Raw genomic sequence first — 6,692 nt, forward strand, 5'->3', positions numbered from 1 at the left:
CATGGCTGCAGTCACCATCTGCAGTGATTTTGGAACTCCCCCAAAAATAAAGTCTGACACTGTTTCCATTGTTTCCCCATCTATTTCCCATGAAGTGATGGGACCAGATGCCCTGATCTTCGTTTTCTGAATGTTGAGCTTTAAGCCAACTTTTTCACTCTCCTCTTTCACTTTCATCATGAGGCTTTTTAGTTCCTCTTCTCTTTCTGCCATAAGGTGGTGTCATCTGCATATCTGAGGTTATTGATATTTCTCCCGGCAATCTTGATTCCATCTTGTGTTTCTTCCAGTCCAGCATTTCTCGTGATGTACTCTTCATATAAGTTAAATAAGCAGGGTGACAATATACAGCCTTGATGTACTCCTTTTCCTATTTGGAACCAGTTTGTTGTTCCATGTCCAGTTCTAACTGTTGTTTCCTGACCTGCATACAAATTTTTACACAGGTAGATCAGGTGGTATTAGACTTAATAGGAGTGTACATTAACCAAAGGATTTTTACTTTTTTTCTACCCCATTTCATGAGTAGAGAGCCCCTTTTGTGTAAAGTCTGGATTTGTCTTGTGAGTTTTCTCCACCGATGAAAAGTATGTCTAGCTTTTTTACTGTCTAGCTTTTTTTCTGAAAATCATTTGAGTAGATGTAAAGGAGATAAATGCAATATTTTCATTTATCACATCTCTAAAATAAAATATTCATTTGATTATTATGTGAATTAAAATATGGAGAATGAAGTCTAATTTGCCTCAATGGAAACAAAATGTACCTAGCTATCAACACCTACTGTACTCTATATTATCTCTTTTTCCTTTGAATAGTTAACTTGTCTATCTTAGTTTTAACATGGAAACTTGATTTTATCTTAAAATCTAAATGGAAAATATCACCATAAAATAGCTGAATGAAATAAATTCCCTCTTACTAACTCTCCTGACACAAAGATTTTGAGATGATATAAAGCAAGGAAGTACTGATAGAAATAAGTACACTTATTTTTCTTGAGGTGACATGTAGAAATTATTGACTATCATGGAACTATATGTACAAAATGTGTCTAAGAATTTCTGACAGGTTATCTTCAGGATGAAGAAAATGAATGTAAAGGTTGAAAGGGGATCATATGTCTTCTAAGTGTGAGCAAGCCTGATCGTTTTGGATAATAATATCCCTAAGAAGCCTTTGGAGAGGGCAATGGCACCCCATTCCAGTACTCTTGCCTGGAAAATCCCATGGATGGAGGAGCCTGGAAGGCTGCAGTCCATGGGGACGCTGACGGTCGGACATGACTGAGCGACTTCACTTTCACTTTTCATTTTCATGCATTGGAGAAGGAAAAGGCAACCCACTCCTGTGTTCTTGCCTGGAGAATCCCAGGGACAGGGGAGCCTGGTGGGCTGCCGTGTATGGGGTCACACAGAGTCAGACATGACTGAAGGGACTTAGCAGCAGCAGCAGCAGCAGCAGGAAGCCTTGGCGAATCTGTTTTTTCTTGATGCTATAAATAATTGGGTTGAGAATTGGTGGAACTAACAGGTAAATATCTGCCATGGTAATATGAACAACGGGAGAGGAATGTTTTACAAAACGATTCACTAAGGACAACCCTATCATTGGCACATATAGAATGAGCACAGCACAAATATGGGAGACACATGTACTGAGGGCTTTGAGTTTCCCTCCCTGGGATGCAGTGTGCAACATGGAGCAGAGGATGAGAGCATAAGATAAAAAGATTCCTAGAGAATCTACACCCCAATAAAATGCAACAACAAACAAGCCATACAAAACATTGAATGAGATGTCAGAACAGGCCAATAGGATGACATCTTGATGTTAGCAGAAGGAGTGGGAGATAACATGGGAGTGACAGAAAGAAAATGTGGGGATACGAACAAGAACAACAGGGAGGACAGTGGAGCATCTGATTACGATGAAGACCCCTATGTAGACAATGTGTTGTGGGGTAAGTTTGCTGGAATACCTCAAAGGATCGCAGATGGCAACATAGCGGTCAAAAGCCATGGCTAGAAGCACAACTTATTCCATTAGAGAAAAAGTGTGAATAAAATACATCTGGGCTTCACAAGTATTCATCTCAATCTCTTTAGCATCAAACCAGAAGGTTCTCAGTACTGTGGGCAGGGTGGAGATGCACATGCCCATGTCCGTGAGGGACAGCATGGCCAGGAAGTAGTACATGGGCTCATGGAGACTCTTGTCAGTGTGGATGATGTGAAGAACTGTACAGTTGCCCACTATTCCAATCAGATAGAACACACAAAAGGGGATGGAAATAAAGTGTTGAACATCCTTGCAGCCAGGAATCCCAGAGAGGTAGAATGAAGCCAACTGTTCAATACTTGAATTAGAGCTTGTCATGAGACTGTCCCACAGAGCCATTTTTCTACCACAAAAATGTGAACTCCTAAAAGGAATAACACACAATCCTAAAGCTTTCATTTTCTCTGACAAGGATACTAGGTTGAAACATTTTATAATGTATGACATAAAAAGTTAAAGCAATGAATGAGTGGATTTATTTTAACCAATAGATAAAGCGCACAGGAATAATCAAGTAACACTATAAGATATGAACTGTCCAGCAAGTGTGCATAGTTGAAAGAGGCACACAGACTGGCCCTCAAACTGGTTTAAATGGGAATCAGATCCAAAATCTTCCAAGGGTAAATAGGGTTGACCTAATTTACAGTCTCAGAGATGGCAATGGCACCCCACTACAGTACTCTTGCCTGGAAAATCCCATGGACAGAGGAGCCTGGAAGGGTGCAATCCACAGGGTCACTGAGGGTTGGACGCGACTGAGCGACTTCACTTTCACTTTTCACTTTCAGGCATTGGAGAAGGAAATGGCAACCCACTCCAGTGTTCTTGCCTGGAGAATCCCAGGGACGGGGGAGCCTGGTGGGCTGTCGCCTATGGGGTCACACAGAGTCGGACACGACTGAAGCGACTTAGCAGCAGCAGCAGCAGCAATTTACAGTCTAGAGTATTTGGAATTTGGTTTCTCTTTCATATTCTCTACCAAGGTTTCTTTATGTACTTACCCTGAAATGATCACTCAGGTGGTAATGAATCTGCCTGCAGTGTGGGAGATCCTGGTTCAATCCCTGGGTCAGGATGTCAGGAAAATCCCTTGGAGAATGCAATGGCAACCACTCCAGTATTCTTGCCTGGAGAATTCCATGGACAGAGGTACAGTCCATTGGGTTGCAAAGACTAACAGTAATACCCTGCAATGACGCAAGAGTTTTATTTAAGTGAATTTCCATTTTTTGTTCCACTGATAATAATTGATATGAGAGTTATGTTAGTTTGTTGATCGATCCCTTTTATTGTCACTGGAATTCACAAGTTTTCTGATGTTGCCATCTATGGACATGGTCTTTGGCCATCTCTGAAAACTACAAGAAAAATATCAACCATCACAGTCTCATCATCCCTAGATATTAGAATGATATTAACTCACCCACAGACTAAGATTCAGTGGTCCACTATAATTGCAATAACATAATTCATTCTCTTGATGTTTTTGTTTTGCTCCTCTGCTCATTGTTTTAATGTACTTCATTGAAAAAGATAACAAGCCTTGTCCCACAATATTGTATAGACAATTAAATTATTTATAAAAATGCTTACCACAGTCCCCCTTAATTTTGAATTTTTACATTATGGTAATCATATTTGTACCATAAAGTATCTCAGTGATGTGAACAGAAAGAAATATTATAGATATGTAAATGGAGGCTTAGAGACTCGAATGGTTTGCCCAATACTCCATAAGTACAATAATAGCTTTAATGGATATCAGTTTTAGGGTTCTGCTCATGTGGATGGTGATTTCCCAGAACAGTGGCTAACCCATCTACATGGTTGCTGCAGTTATGTGACTGGCTTGGTCAATGTTTGAAGATTCAGTCATATGCCTGACATCATGTGCTATTCCTAATGCCACAATGATATTAAAATAAACAACAACAACAAATCAGTTCCCTCAGACATTTAAATCCATCACTACTTAAGTAGTCTATATGTTTACTGCCAGGCTGTCTGTCACAACAGCCATATAGCATCTTAGGTATATTACCAAATCCCCTGAAATTTCATCATCTGGGCTTTTTTCTGCATGATTCAATGGCTCTTTCATGAGTAGTTCAGTTCAGTTCAGTCACTCAATCACGTCCGACTCTTTGTGACCTCATGGACTGCAGTGTGTCAGGCTTCCCTTTCCATCACCAACTTCTGGAGCCTACTCAAACTCATGGCCATTGAATTGGTGATGCCATCTGACCATCTCATGCTCTGTCGTCCCCTTCTCCCCCTGTCTTCAATCTTTCCCAGCATCAGGGTCTTTTCCAAAGAGTCAGTTCTTCACATCAGGAGGCCCAAGTATTGGAGTTTCAGCTTCAGCATTAGTCCTTCCAATGGATACTCAGAATGATCTCCTTTAGGATGGACTGGTTGGATCTCCTTGCTGTCCAAGGGACTCTCAAGAGTCTTCTCCAACACCACAGTTCAAAAGCATCAATTCTTTGGTGCTCAGCTTCCTTTATAGTCCAACTCTCACTTCCATATATGACTACTGGAAAAAAACACAACTTTGACTAGATAGACCTTTGTTGGCAAAGTAATGTCTCTTGTTTTTGATATGCTGTCTAGTTTGGTCATCACTTTTCTTCCAAGGAACAAGTGTCTTTTAATTTCATGAGTAGAGATTTCTCTTATTAATACAGATCTTTTCATAGCTTAAGAAAAACAGACACTATTATTCAATTCCTTAAGTTTTATTCATGAAAAATATTCAGGTCCTAATATCTAAGAGAACTTTTAGAATCTTAAAATGATTTGTGTATTTATTATCTTTTTTAAGCCACTAAATATTTATATGAGATCAACATGCATTGCCCTTTGTTATTCAAATCCACTAACATGTCCTCTTGTTTTGATGCCCAAAATATTTTAACTTATTCACTTTTGCTGTTTACCACTGTCATGATTTCTCTTCTAAACTATTTTATTAGCCACTTATCTCATCTAATACTTTCCACTTTTGTGTCATTCCCCTCAAACCAAATCTCCTTAGAGCAGTGAATTTTTAAAGACATAAACAAGTTAGTTCATTTCTGTGTTTAAAATATATTAAATGACCTACTGATCTCTGAATGAAAGGGAAGCCATTTCAGTACTTATAAGCTCCTTCTTCCCTGTGTATGGAAGAAGAAAGGTGGATTATACACGTGATTTTTCCCTTGCTCCCTTCCCTGTCCATCTTTGTGCTCTCATTCTCAAATCCCCTAGATTGCCTCTTACACATTGTACTACTTCTGACCACATTGCCACTCCTGTTCACTAAACTGCAGACCTTCTTTCCTTCTTTCAATTTGTATAATCAAGTTTCTTTCCTCATCACTCTATCCAAATACTCTTTTCCAAAGTATTTAAAATAACAAAACACATTTCATCTAATATTATTGCATCACATGATATATTTTTTCCCTGTAAAATTCACTATTTTTTCACTTCATTCAAATTCTCTATCTCCAACTATCCAAAGCCAATCTTTTACTTTTGACCCACAGTTTCTTCCCTTCTTTCCACTGAGAAATTGGGAGTGATTTTCCCTCCCAGATCTGCCCTCCTCCCCTATAATCGACTTACTCCTATCTGTAGGCCACTTGTATTTCTCTGTCACTTGATTAACTTTCACCACTTTGCTTTCTTGCTCATAGTTAAAGTGCTCAATTTGGAAATAGTGTTTTCTAAGGAATATAGAATGTTTCCAGCTTATACATCTGTGATAAAAGAAGCTCGTCATTTTTCCTGGTATTATTGGTCTCTGGAAGCCTGAGGGAATCACAGACACTAGTGGTACATTAAGGACTAGGGAGCTGTGAGCCTAAGGGAGGGATATTGTTCAGGATGAGACATCAGGAATTTCCACAGGAGCAGAGAAAGCCTAAGGGAGCAACAAGTGGACAAATGCAAGTAAACTCTGACTCTACCTCTAACGGCTGCTGAGTTTAGATACACAATGGGAGGTTGGAGGGTTCCAGCTGAAAAACTCCTTGGTGGAAAAAAAGAACTATGAATACTAAAACTACACAATAAAATAAAGGGACTTCAGAACTAAAATAGATATTAGTTCTGGAGAGGTGCTAGAGATTACCCAGGTCCTAGAGAATACCCAGACCATATGGGATCTTCCTTAGATGTACGGGTGAGTCACAAATAGATAAGTTTTCAGAGGGACTAACATAGGTGAAAATAACCTCAAATTCTGATTTTATTAAAGAGATATGAGATTATCAGTGCCAATTACCATCTACCAGAAGTGTATACATATCCTGCAAACTTATATAATATTATATGACATTATCCGAGACTTAAATTATTTCTAGTTTATTTTCACACAAAATATTTGGCCATAGCAAAACCAAGCAGAAAAATAAACAAGTATATCTGTTATAAGATTAATATTAAAAATAATAATAATAATACAAGGATAAACATAGAGGATCCAAAAATAAAAAAAAAAATTTAGATAGGCTTTAAAATAATTAAGTCACAAGCATGGAAATTGAAACTGTAATCAAAAAACTTCCAGCAAACAAAAGCCCAGGTTCAGATGGCTTCACAGCTGAATTCTACCAAAAATTTAGAGAAGAGCTAACACC

General features: G+C 38.6%; 1 pseudogene; it reads right to left on the reverse strand.

Moving 5' to 3' along the window:
* Positions 1–1,419: 1,419 nt before the first annotated feature.
* On the reverse strand, positions 1,420–2,418 carry LOC147358089 (olfactory receptor 51G1-like; annotated as a pseudogene).
* Positions 2,419–6,692: the final 4,274 nt, after the last annotated feature.

Source organism: Bos grunniens, chromosome 15, assembly GCF_055505025.1.
Source record: "Bos grunniens cultivar Pamir isolate PY7600 chromosome 15, Bosgru_T2T1.0, whole genome shotgun sequence".
Lineage (NCBI taxonomy): Eukaryota > Metazoa > Chordata > Mammalia > Artiodactyla > Bovidae > Bos > Bos grunniens.